Source organism: Varanus komodoensis, unplaced genomic scaffold (genome assembly GCF_004798865.1).
Source record: "Varanus komodoensis strain SLA01 unplaced genomic scaffold, ASM479886v1 scaffold8, whole genome shotgun sequence".
Taxonomy (NCBI): domain Eukaryota; kingdom Metazoa; phylum Chordata; class Lepidosauria; order Squamata; family Varanidae; genus Varanus; species Varanus komodoensis.
Window position 1 is genome coordinate 17,587,232 of NW_025336481.1, and position 13,377 is coordinate 17,600,608.

Sequence of the window (13,377 nt, forward strand, 5' to 3'; positions counted from 1 at the left end):
GAGGAACTGAAACAAATATTGGTGACAAAAGATGTTCTCAACTCCATTTGACAATTAAAAATTAATAAATCACCAGGTCTAGAATTCGTAAAGAATTCAATTATGAAATTGCCAACCTTCTAACAAAAATATCCAAGATATCCCTAAGGGCAGCCTCTGTACCAGAGGACCAGAGAATGGCCAGTGTAAAGGGATCCAGGAGGGAGTCAGAAAAATTCAGGCCAATTAGTTTAACATCTGCTTCAGGTAAATTTGTTGAAAGCATTATTATCGCAAAGCATTGAGAGACATGTGGTGTAGTGGTTAAGAGCATGGGACTGGGACTCAGATGACCTGGGTTCGAGTCCCCGCTCACAGACGCTCAGCCCAACCTATCTCACAGGGTTGTTGTTGTGGGGATAAGATGGAGGAGGAGATGTAAGCTGCCTTGAGCCCTTTGTAGGAAAAGGGCAGGAAATAAATTATTAAAATTAATAAGCATATAGGAGGAGAAAGAATCAATGTAGCCTTTGCAATATTAAGTCCTGTCTCACTAACCTCAAAGTGTCACTAAATATATGGACAGGGCTTAGGGTTAGGATAGAAATAGTTTACTTGAACTTCCAAAATGTTTTTGACAAAGTCCCTTCCCAAAGACTCCTGAGCAAACTTAGCAGTCATGGGAAAAGGGTGGGTCCTCTTATGTATCAGTAACTCATTAAATAACAGAAAGTATAGAGTAAGGCTAAATGGTAAATTCTCCCAATGGAGCAATGTAAGCAATGGCGTTGCGTAGGGATCTGTACTGGGCCAGCGCTTTTCAGTTTATTCATAAATGATCTGGAATTGTAGCATGCAGTGAAGTGGCCAGCTTTGCTAACAATAGCAAATTATTTAGGGTGATTAAAACAAAAAGGAATTGAAAGATACTCCAATAGGATCCTTTCCAAATTGAGAGAATGGGTATCAAAATGGCAGATGTGATTCAATACAAGTAAGATTAAAGGAATATGCACTGGGCGAAAATAAATCCGAATTCCAAGCATACACTAATACAATCTGAGCTAGCAGTGATTGACCAAGCAAGATCACAGGACTGTGGTGGACAGCTCAATGAAAATGCTGACCCAGAATGCAACTGTTGTAAAAATGGCAAACTCTGTGTCAGGCATAATTTGGAAATACCTAAAACTCGTAACATCATATCTATGTGAAATCTCACTTTGAATACTGCGTATAGTTCTCTGTACCTCACCTAAAAGAGGGTACGATAGAATTGGAAAATGTATAGAAAGGGGCAACTAAAAATATCAAAATGCTGGAGCAAATCCCCTATAAAGAAAGATTGCAATACTTGGGATGGCTTAGCTTAGAAGAAAGACTAATAAGGGGAGACATGAGAGAGGCGTACAACATTATGCAAGGTCTGTGCTGATAGCTGTATGCCTATGTACATCAGTTGCTGGGGGATTTGGGCAGGTGGGTTCTGCTGCGTTCATGTCCTGCTTGTGGGTTTCCTATGTACTCCTGGTTGGCACTCTGCACACAGAATACTGGACTCAACAGACCCTTGGTCTGGCACAGTGTGGCTCTTCCTCTGCTCTGCTCAGCATCCCAACCAGCCATTCCTTCTTTCAGGACATTCTATTCCATTCACACACCACATTTCCTCCTCCTCCCCAGCTGACCCTCACCATTGTGACCACATGTTTGGCAGGGAGGGATCGTGTTGTCCTATGAGAGTTTCTTTTCCCTAAATATTTCTCTGCTTCTAAAAACCTTGGGTTCTCCATGTACTAATACCTACCACTTATTTCTCAGTACCCTCATGTTGACTGCGTAGCTGTTATAACTCAGCACCTGCATATCCTTATTAGTATGTAGTCAACATTAATTCAAGCTATGAGCAGGTAAATGCATAATGCAAAGTTAGACAATGTAGAATCTACTTGTAAAGTTTGAAAATGCTGGGCAAAATAAGCTGGGCACTAGTGGAAAGCCTGTCACTACACATACGGGATTATAAACTGACCAAATGACTTATTTACACCAAGGGTAATAACATTCAGAGAAGGATAAATGGGCTATTTATTCTAGCCCACTGAACAAACTTTCCTTATTTTTAATTGTAACAATCTAGCAAATTACAAAGCACAGTATATTTAAAGGAGACAGTCATGCAAGGGGTGTAGCATAACCTAACTGGGGCAAGGGAGTGGGGAGCGGCAGTAAGGAGAGAGTATTCTCATTTATCCAGTAGGGAGGCTTCTGTGTATTGTATATAGGCCAGCACTTTCAGTACAAAAAAGCCATTCAGAGTGGATGGGCATCACTGTTACAGTTGTAATTCATCTTTTTCCATGGTTTTACTTTTCATGGCTTGAGTTTTAGCTCAGTTTTGTAACACGGTTCAGAGTAGAAGAGATTAGTCTTTTAGTACTCTCCATCATTTCTGCACCAGTGTGAGTGATGCTATCTGTCTTGCTCCCATTATTGCAGTGGAAAAAACAGAGATTTAGGTAAGCTAGAGAGCTTCCAAATGACCTTTCTTTCATGTAAATTCTCTTTTTTAAAATGTGAGGGTGTGATTTGATTTTCCCCACATTAAAGTGCAATGTCTTGCAATTGTGTTAGCAGTTCATCCAGCTGCTGACCCTGCTTCTTCTACCCCGTGGGAATGAAAAATCATCTCTTTTTGATATTGTTTTGCATTATTTGCTCTATTTTTTTCTTACAGTATTGCCACTGTTTTCTGACAGAACAAATTTAATCCTCTTCCACCCAAAACATGTTTTCATGGAGTAATGTGGCCATCCCAGAAATTAGTTTGCTGATTTGGAGGAAGCAGAAGCCATCAAGTATGAAAAACAGTAGCAAAGCCCCATGATTCACCTGGAATAAAAAGGTCTAGAGCAGTGCCAAATACACGAGATTCATAATTCAGGCATTAATGTCCCCTTTACAACCATCAAATGCAACTCCTGATACATGTAATTGCTAAAAGATGGTCTCAATGATGCCACTGAATTTGCCTATTCACTCTATTATTGTCTTCCATCATATATGCCAATTACTCATTGATTTCACCTGTTGTGATTATTGCGGCTTCCCATCTTCCTCCTCCTCTTGTCAACTTTGTTAGAATTTAAAATAGCTTTTCATAGAAGAAGAGGGAAATCCAGCTTTGGCAGCTTTTACAAGTAATCTTTCACCTGACTGAAGGGCAATTAATATGTTCATACATGTCCTTAAATCTTGGCCCTTGCAGCCATTCAGATCAGTTATTTATTTGGGATCCTTGTGCTGAGGTTCCCGTAGCAGTTTACAATTTTGAAAAAAATGTCAAAGAAACTACTAAACAATTATAAACACAATTATTTCTGGTAATATGATGTATTCCATCTCTTGCAGTAATTCTAGTAATTCTAGAGAGGTAAGGAATGGTAGCATTACTACTTTTCTGATTTAATTGTCCATGAATTCTACAGAATTGTATTCTTATCATCATGATCCATTAGCCGTGGTAGAGCATACCCTATATTTTCAGCCTCCTACACTCCCTGTTATGCACCATGCTCAAAAGTAGAAATGAGAGGAGCTCTAATTCAGTCAGTCATTCTGAACATATATTTTGAAGCATTAAGATGTGATATAGAAAATCCATACAGAAAATAAAGTAGATGCCTTGCACCTAAGTCCCAATCACTGATTGCAAACAGTCAAATAGAAATTATTTATTATATATGCACTTTTATTTTGGCATGTTCCAAAGCCAACTCTTTGGATATTCCAAGAGTCTCCAATCTTTTTCAGCCATTGGCCAGATTTGGGATTTTAAGAGAATGCCATGAGTACTTTCAGAAAGTAGCTGCTGAGGTGCGGGAAGGCTTGTCTGTTTGCAAAATGGCATGTGTGATGTCCCAATATCCAGAAAGCAAACTGGTGACACTAAAAGTAACTTGCACATAAATATGAGCGGAGCCAGCTGGAGCCGGGGGTCAGACTAGATGGCCCAGGAAGCCCCTTCTGACTTGCTCTGTTTCTTTGTTTCTATATGCCTACAAGATTGTGGTGTGGGCTGAACCCCAAAACAAAACAAAAAATCTTTTGAATCCAATTTCTCCTCCAGCAACCTTTTCTCAAAATACAAACAGACAAAGATGTCCCCTACCATGCTCTTTTTTCCCATTTCTTTTCTAGGAATGCCTTGGGCAGCCACATGTGGGCTGGAAACATTCTTGAAAATAAAGGTGGGACTGGTGCTGGAGGCTTGCACTTTGTTTTGCAGTATGCCAGCCTCCCAATTTTTAAAACTTTTGAAAAATTAAATCAGAAAGGGCAGCAGACCTTGTGGGCCCCAAGGAACGTGTCCCCAGGGATATTGCCTGGTGTTCTGGCCTAGCAAAGCATGGGGAGGACAGCCAGAAAAGCTTTCCCTGCTTGAGTTCACTATGTTGGGAAGGAGTACTGATGAGCAGAGACTTGCAGTCTGCTTCCAGGCTCACCTGACTGGCCTCCTACTTTTGGCAGTGTTCCCCAGCATGCTGCTGTTTTGATCTTTGAGAGGACAACTCCCATCAGTCCCAGCCAGCATGACCAATTATCAAAAACACTAGGCATTAGGTTGAGTAAGACTGATTGGAGCATATATTCTCCGTTTGCATGCCTTCCCTTTTTATTGCCATCTTCCACTGTCCTGCAACTGGACCCTTTCTTAGCAAATGCCCCCATTCCCCCCCATCCCTATGTGCCCTTCCTCATCTACCAAATCTGATGAGCCTTTTTCTAGTTTGAAGTGGAACTAAGCAATAGAGCAGCCTATGATACTTGAAAGATTCAGTGCTTACAATGGTAATTTGTTTCCAAGCAAAGCATATCTGGATTGACACTAAAATTAATTTTGTAGTGACCAGGTGGCCTTTGAGAAGATAATGATTCTGTAATGAATACTGCAAGAAAAATTAAACCTTAAAGTGAAGTTGTTTATAAACTGTGTTGTCATTATAACAAGAAAAATACCAAAATATTGACAAAATAATACTGTTATGAGGGCCAACCAAAAAGTTACAAAATAATCAGTAAAAGTTTAGAGACTTCTTCAAGCTGGATGTTTTGTTAAATAAAAATAATAACTGTGGGGCTTGAACATAATAATTTTAGAAATGTAGAGAATAATTTCAAATTTGTTTATTTTTAACATAACACATGAGATGTGTGGTCTCTGGGTGCAAGGGGATCCGTATTATAAATGTGTAGTCCTGGTTCTAGTGCTCCCAGGATTGGTCTATGGCTAGGTGCACTATGAAGTTAGATATAAGAGACTATACTGTTAGGTAGTCTGCTAAGTAAAGCTGCAGTCACTACATTCATATTGTGGGAAAACATAATTAGCAACAAAGCAGAATCATCAATAAGGAAGTCTTATGGGATAATGCAGCAAGGATGAAAATCCAATAAATAAATACATTGTAAAGGTGTCCCGCAAAAATGTAAAATTATGAAGGAATGAATTGTTGTTGTAGTTTCTGAGTCTTCTTTGAAATGTAATTGGTAACAGACAGACATCCAGAGCCGTCCCGTTGAGATAGAAAAGCTTTTAATAAAGAAATAAACTATTTAAATATAGCCACAGAACAAGCTAAACTTGAGAATTATTAAGAAAAAATTACTATTATGGCACTGAGATTGCAGGTTGTTTCTATAGAAATATAAAAGAGAATATTGGCAGATTGCCTGAATCCCATTGCTAACTGAAAACATTCTTTCTTCTATTGATGACAAACATATATCATTTGTATGTAACTATTTACAGTAGTCCATCATTCAAGACACTGCAGAAATGCAGGCAGATAAATGCTGCTTTCTTTGCAATGTTGGATGTCTCCTATTCTCCCCTCCCGCTTTTGTTTCTTAATTGTCTAAATTCAATGCATTTACCATCTCAGCTTCACATGAAAAGAAAAATGTCTTTTCTTCGCATCCTTACAGATCTTTCCCATTCAAGCAACGCATTCTTGCCTTATATCTTAACAGAGAAGAAAAAAATGAAGTACAACAGGTATAGGAGACAGATACCAGTTGCAGGAATAAGTGCAACACACATTGTATAAACAGGTCTCAAGTAGGAGAATGCGCTATGATATCTTGGATTAGTAGTTCCAAAAGGTGTCACTTGTGGCCAAATTACAGTATTTTTCTGTCTATAAGATGCCCCCATGTATAGGATGCCCCCCACTTTTCCTACCTATCTCCAGCGAACAAGCTGCTGCCGCGCACGTGTGCCCCGCTTCGCCACCCCCCCCTGGCACCCCCCCCCCCCCCCCCCCCCAAGCACCCCCCCCCCCCCCCCCCCACCCCCCCCCCCCCCCCCCCCCGTGTCTAAGACGCACCTTCAATTTTAAGTTAATGTTTTTAAGAAAAAGTAGCATCTTATACACGGAAAAATACGGTAGTTTGGGCCTGCTTCACTGGTTTTTCAAATATAAATAACTAGTGAAGGGGCAGCCAGGTTGGGACTGTGATGGGAAGGAGTGGAGCTCACATCGCTGCTCCTGCCTCCACCCCAATCAGAATCTCTAATGGGACATTTCCTCCCACTGCAAACAGGAGGCACAGAGATGAGGCAGTTGTGACTAGGACAGTGGTGGGACCAAGCCATAAGGACTCCCTCCCTAGAAATATCACATCTAGTCTGATTCCTGGCTAATTACTTGGACTGTGGAAATTACTATGGCATTTACCAATGGCATTCATAACTGTGGCCTCTACAGCAGGACATCTGTGCTTGGTTTTACTGCTTTGTGATGCTGTCCCCTTAGATGTTTCTCGTCATATATTTTGTTATAGGACAGGCATCAGCACCTGACTGGGCCACTGCCAGGACCCCTTACAGATGAACTCACCCTTTCCCCCCTTAAAGCGAATTCTGCAGCACTACCCATCATTTCCCTTTCTTACAGTGCCCCGCGTGGCACTGCATTGGAGGCAACTCAAACGGTGGCTAGACGCAGCAGTTTCGCACGGCTCCTGCCTGCTGCTGCTGCTTGCCACAATCCTCTGCCCCCTGACACTGGTGAGCACACTAGTGCTTGCTGACACTCCTAGAGGGGTCTTCTCCCAGGGCCCCTGAAAAACTGCAGCCAGCCCTGCATTTTTACTAACCCAGACCTGCAGACCTGCAGAGCTGTGCCTGCACATAATCACTGTGTGGTGATCTCACCACAGAGTAATCCTGGGCGAGGCTAGTGGGGAGGTGGGTTCCATCTGTTCTGTTCCAGTGCCTTTGCAAATACTTCTTACCATCTGCAAGCAGACAAGGGCACCTCACAAAGCAGTTCTCTGAATAACCATGCACATCCGTTGTTGAATCTGGAGGACCCCAGCAGCCTTGCCGGAAGGCATTGTAAGGTGGCACAACGAGGACCCTCGGCTCAGCGCTAGGCCAGGGTGACCCTGGTGAACAGCTGGCAGTGCCTGACACTGGCCACAGCATCAGGGACCCACACCAGGCAGGGACCCACACCAGGCATTCCTGCAGGATGCTGTGCGAAAAGTCTCCACGCCTCTGTAACGGATCCCAGTAGCCTCCCAGGCTGCTCACACAACACATCCGCTTGTGCAGACAGACATACTGTAGCTCCATGGCAGCAAAAGTGCCTCTCCAACCAATATAGCCATTCCTATATCCACATCTATGCAAGGTAAACATGGCAGTTAGGGCCTTCCCCAGTATGGTCTTGCCTCAGCTGTACAAATCCTTGCAATCACAGTGGAATGTGCTTTGATCATTGTTCCCTTCCCTGGCCCCTTTTTTGCTGTTGAGACATCAAAGGATTGGTCCTTACATTTACAAATTAGGAATGATAATGGCAAAACAAGACACACATACAGCACAAACATATATACTGGTGTAAAGAGTGCTGCTGCTGTAGATTAGTGTGTGTATTACAACAAAACGGTAGGCGCATTTTATTTTTCGGCACCGAACAATATATTTTCTGCAGAAGATCTTAGTCGGTATGAAATCTTTCAGTAGAAACATCTGTGAACCCTTCACTGCCACTATATGATATTGTAAAAATAAGAGAGGGAGTGCAGTTCTGTGCATGCTTCTTCGGAAGTACATCCCATTTAACTCAAAGGAACTTTTTCCAGGTAAACAAGCACAGGACTGCAGTTTAAGAGCACAATCCTCTATATATTTACTCAGAAGTCCAACTGAATTCAGTGGGATAGGATTGCAACCAAAATTACTAAAGGATCACTCTGTTATGCTGAGCAAGCCAAATGCCACTTTATTTGGATTGGGTGGCATAATGTGACTTCAAAATATATATTTTACTTTTCTCAATTTGCATTTTGGGATGCCATATATTGGCAAATTTTATCACAATTTTACCACATTTTAAATCTCTGTCAAATTCCACTCACACTGTAAAAGTTATATGCTGTTTTGCAAACTAAAGAACGTATTTTGCATTCATTCACTATGTTGCATGCTCACATATATTCTCACTTTAAGTCAGTATTTCCTTTGATTTATTTTCCCAGGTTGCCTGGATATAACCTACCTCATTTTCTTGGTCATAAAGCAGCCAGCATTTCAGGTAGTTTTTTTTTTTTTTTTTTTTTTTTTTTTTATGCATTTTTTTTTTTTTTATCTTTCCTTTTTTTTTTTTTTTTAATTTTTTCTTTTTTTTTGTTTTTTTTTTTTTTTTTTTTTTGCATTATATACATGCATATTCTCTTTTTCTACATATCCATTTTGACAGCAATCTTATGACTTCAAGGGAGAGTGAGACCAATCAGAGGCTTCATCTTTTTCAGAGAACCCACTAGCAATTATGTATTAAAACTGGCCCCTGAAGAACCAAAACTCATAGGGCCACCTCTTGAAATAAAGTCATACACACACACATATATTTCAATATACTGAACCTTGTTTGTATATTGTATTTAAGAAGAGACTTGTGCAAGGGCTGTAAATTCAAAAATATTACAGTAAACGGTTTAGACAACATAATAATGCATACCGAAGGGCTAAGTTTGGGTTGGATGTGGGTTGCCATTGAACTAGGGGTTGTACTGAAGTAGGGGCGGCTTACAACAATAAATTACAATAAATATAAACATTAAAAATCCAAAAAATACAATATAAAAAGTATGAGTCATCATGTTCTCTGAACTCAACTGCACTAACAAACTATTTTATTTATTTATCGCATTTGTATAGCCCCATAGCCAGTTATGAATATGGCTTATTAACCACAAAGTATCCATGAAGAAAACCCAACTGGGTTCCTACTAAACAGTAACATACACTCAAGGGTTGAATGTGGGTTGTTGCTGAAACATGGGTTGCTGTTGAAATAGGTGTTATCATGCTGTCTGAACCAAGCTGAGATAACAAACCATAATGGTTTGTTATCTCAGCCCACATGAACTCAACCCACAGTTCATAAACTAGTCACAAACCATAGGTTCTCTTTATGGGTTCTGGTTAAAAAGGCATGGCTTGTTAGTGCACATGTGACCAGACTACATGATAGCCACATTGCAACAATAATGTATGGTTTAATGACAAACCATAGACAACCAAACACAACCCTTGAATATGGGTTATTGTGTCGTCATTGTGTGAAAACGCTTTGTGATTCCAGGGCTCTGAGGCTTTCTTTCTTTTTCTAAGGCAGGAACAGGTGAGTCTGCTCACTCTGCTGTAAGTTGCCCACCAGTAGCCCTTTTCCAGCAGCCACACTTGTTGAGAAATGAGCAGAAAGTTGTAAGCGTATTCATTTAAGAGAACCACATATTCTATCTAAATGACGGAATTCAAAAAACACATTTCCAGTTATATAGAGAGGGAAGTGGTGCACACAGACAAGTTACACTAATGCTCAGGATGCACATGCCCAGAATGGAGAAAAGGTACTGTGGGAGGGATGCAGAACAACGGGGGAGGAAAGTGAAGGGCAAGGAAATGACACCTGGGCACATTGTCACAGACCACCTACTTTACGTGGAAGGAAAATCCCATTACAGCCTCTGAGAAAAAGGAGTTTAGTGTGGATTGTGGGTTGCAAAATGACAGGGACTAAAATCCAGTACAGATACAGCCTAACTAAAAAGAAAGGTTTAGTGTAGAAAAGCCCACAGCTTACTGTTGTTTTAAGTTCATTTCAAGGATGAATAGGTTTCTTATTTTTTGATTTGGAATAATGGATTAAGTGGATTGATTTTATTTGTTTGTTTGTTTGTTGCTTTTAAATACCATCCCAAAACAGTTTAGAGAAAAGCAGTGCCATAAAATGTAGACATTGCTAATCAGAACATAACATCATATGACAATTTCATCATTAAAACAATAAATAAAAGCAATCACAAAAGAGTCATTGTAAATGGATTCACAATATTCGTAACTTATTTTACAATATTGTCCTGACTCTTTTTGTTTTATGATCTTTTTAGTGATATTTCTACCCTTATGAGAATTTGTATTACGGTCATTGTTACAAGTGTTTAATGTGTATTATTACACAAAACTTGGGTGTTTGGTTTTCATTATTAGTCATACAATTTTGTGAATATTGAGATTTAATACATATTACTGATATTAAGAGTACAATCTTGTACAGGTCTTCTGAGCTGACATGCCTATAGGACTGTGATGCAAATAATTCTTGAGTTTTACTTCAGATGAAGAGCACATTGCTTGAAATGTGTCAAGGATTGTTTTTGGACTGTAAATATTTCATAGCAGCACCTGCTCTATGTTAGTATATGAGTTACTTAAAGATCATCACTAGTTTGGATGATAACTTATGACATTATGTTTGGAAGATAACATGTTAAAATTTTTTGTCATATTTGGGGGCTCCTCTGAAATCTTGGCCCAATTTTATATCACATAAAAACTGCCTTTCCCAAAGTACCTCAGTGACTAAAAAAAGTCAGAAAGAACTTATTTTCAGAGTGTACAAGGGAACAGAAAGAAAGAAGCCAGAAAAGATGACAAAGAATTGTGAATAACTTGGGGAAAAATGAGGGAACTGCACCTCATTAGATGAAACATGTCTGCTATAATATAAAAACTTTCAGCATGTGGCGAAGCAGGTGAAGTTCATCCAGGTTATTAGTTCCTGAGAGGGCAAGTTTCTCCATAATAGGACAGGAAAAATGGCTTATATTTTGGGCATTGGACTTCCAAGTCAGAAAAAAGAAAAGAGAACATACATGCTGAAATCTACTGTTTCCAATGTAAAAATGTAAAATGGGACTAACATTGCAATCCTATGTACGTTTCAGCAGAAGAAAACCCAGTAATAGTAGTAGTAGAAGATTGCTTTTATATACCATCTTTCTTCCTTTTGCAAGGAACCTTTAGTGGCTTATAAGGTTCTCTTTCTCTCTATTTTATCCTTACAACAACCCTGTGAGTAGGTAAGGCTGAGAGTCCATGACTGGCCCGCAGTCTCCCAATGAGCTTCATGGTTGAGTGAGACTAGAATTCCCAGCTCCCAGTTTGACATTCTAACCACTGCAACCACACTGGCTCCAAATTCTGTCTGAACTTACATAGAATTGTGCTTCATTAAGCCTACAACCCCCTAAGCTTACACAAGATTGCATATAAACTCAAGCCTACAGAAATTGTAATTAATAACCACAATAAAGAACTTTTGTTCAGAGAAACAAACCCAATGCTTCTAAATTAAGCCAGTTATGAAAATTGCCAGCAAGGACATGAAGGCCGATCCAGGCATATTGCTCTAAGTGCCACATGGAATACTATCTGCTGGCAGGATACTCTGTGTGTTGAGTTCCTGGCTTCTAGGGGATAAGTTCATGCCAGGAAGCTAAGAAAAGTTTCTGGAGAAGCTAAGAAAAGCAGAGATGTCAGCCAATAAGTCCTTAAGGATCAAATGGCAGTGGGCCCATCTGCTAGGGTGTCATGAAAAATCCCAAGAATCCCAAGGAGACCCAAGAAAGGAGGACATCATTCTGAGGAAGAGGGAAATGATCCCTTAGAAGAAATCCATTCCTCAGAAGACAAGCAAATATCCTCTCACATTGAGGATGTGCCTGTGGGGTGCAGGGCTTGTGGTAGTGAAGGCTTCTGTCATTGAATACATAGCTGGATTTGTGCTGGGTATGTAGACCACATGGTAATTACCTGCCAGATACCACAAACCATCAGGATAGTATTGTAGGTAGTTCTGGAGTAGAGTCAGTGGTCATCATGGTCCTTGTTAATATTATATATTAATACATGAGATTGGAGAGTGAGAAATAAAATATACCTGTTATATCTGTTATAAAATAATATATTGGTATCAGTGAAAAGGGGAAACATAGTCATTAAGTCCTAGAAATTAGATTTAGGTTGCTAGGTAGAAGATTGAAATCCATGGCCACCAAGGTGGCTTTCTTGATATGCTGTGTGTTCCTTGTGGAGTGCCAGCTTGACAGGCAAAGCTGAGGAGTTTCAACCTATGGATAAGATGGTGGTGTAGAGATGAGGGGTGAGGGGTGAGGGTTTGCCAGGCACTGGGGAACATTTTGGACAAGCTAGGCCTGTACAGGAGGGACAGACTCCGCTTGAACCAAAATGGAACTGCTGGCACAAACCATTAAAAAGGCAGCAGAGCAGCTTTTAGACTAAAGTTGGGGTGGGGGGAGCTGACAGGAACTGGGAAGCATCCAATTTGGGTTTTATTTCAAAATAGGAACGTCTGGTAACTGGTTAAAGGAAGTTGAAAGGGGACATCAGTAGAGTTAAATTCATTCAAAATACTTGGAGATTATGCAAAACTACAATAATAGAAACTGAGACGGTATGTACACCACAAGTGAGGGGAGGCAGCACCAAGTCCAAGAGGTTACGATCATGGTTCATGAACAGTGTCAAGGAAGCAATTAGAGGGAATAAGGCTTCCTTGAAAAACTGGAAGTCTTGCCCAAATGAGGAAAACAAAACAGCCTGCACAAAGGAAATATAAGCAGATGAACTATTTGCATCTGTCCTCTGGGCCCAGCTAGTATCCATTCTAGTGTTCTTAAGGATCCCAAACATGAAATTGTTGGCCTTCTCACAAAAATATGTAACTTGTCCTTAAGATCAGCCTCTGTACCAGAGAACTAAAGAATCACCCATGTAGTTTTTTTTAAAAAAGGTATCCTGGGGAATCTGGAAAATTCCAAACGGCTTAGCTTAACATCTCTTCTGGGTAAATTAATTGAAAGTGTTATTAAAGATAAAATTAGTAAGCAGATTGAAGTACAAGCCCTGCTGAGATAGAATCAACATGTTTTCTGCGGCAGTGAGCCCTGTTTTACTAACTTCATATCAATAGACATGTGGTCAGGGGTGATCCAGTAAACTTCATTAATCTGAATTCC

At 40.2% G+C, this 13,377-nt stretch overlaps 2 protein-coding genes across 3 annotated transcripts in view; one reads left to right on the forward strand and one right to left on the reverse strand.

Annotated features, from left to right (window-relative positions):
- The window catches only part of ENTHD1 (ENTH domain containing 1), a 70,994-nt gene that overhangs the window by 40,331 nt on the left and 17,286 nt on the right, over nt 1–13,377 (reverse strand). The gene's annotated exons all lie outside the window — the stretch shown is intronic.
- GRAP2 (GRB2 related adaptor protein 2) overlaps nt 1–13,377 on the forward strand; it is a 51,860-nt gene that overhangs the window by 342 nt on the left and 38,141 nt on the right. The window contains exon 2 of one of the 2 annotated variants that reach the window (XM_044455696.1): nt 8,530–8,585. The exons of the other annotated variant lie outside the window; for it this stretch is intronic. The gene's annotated coding sequence lies outside the window, so the exon portion shown is untranslated. The remainder of the gene's footprint in view (nt 1–8,529; nt 8,586–13,377) is intronic. 2 annotated transcript variants of the gene reach the window in all.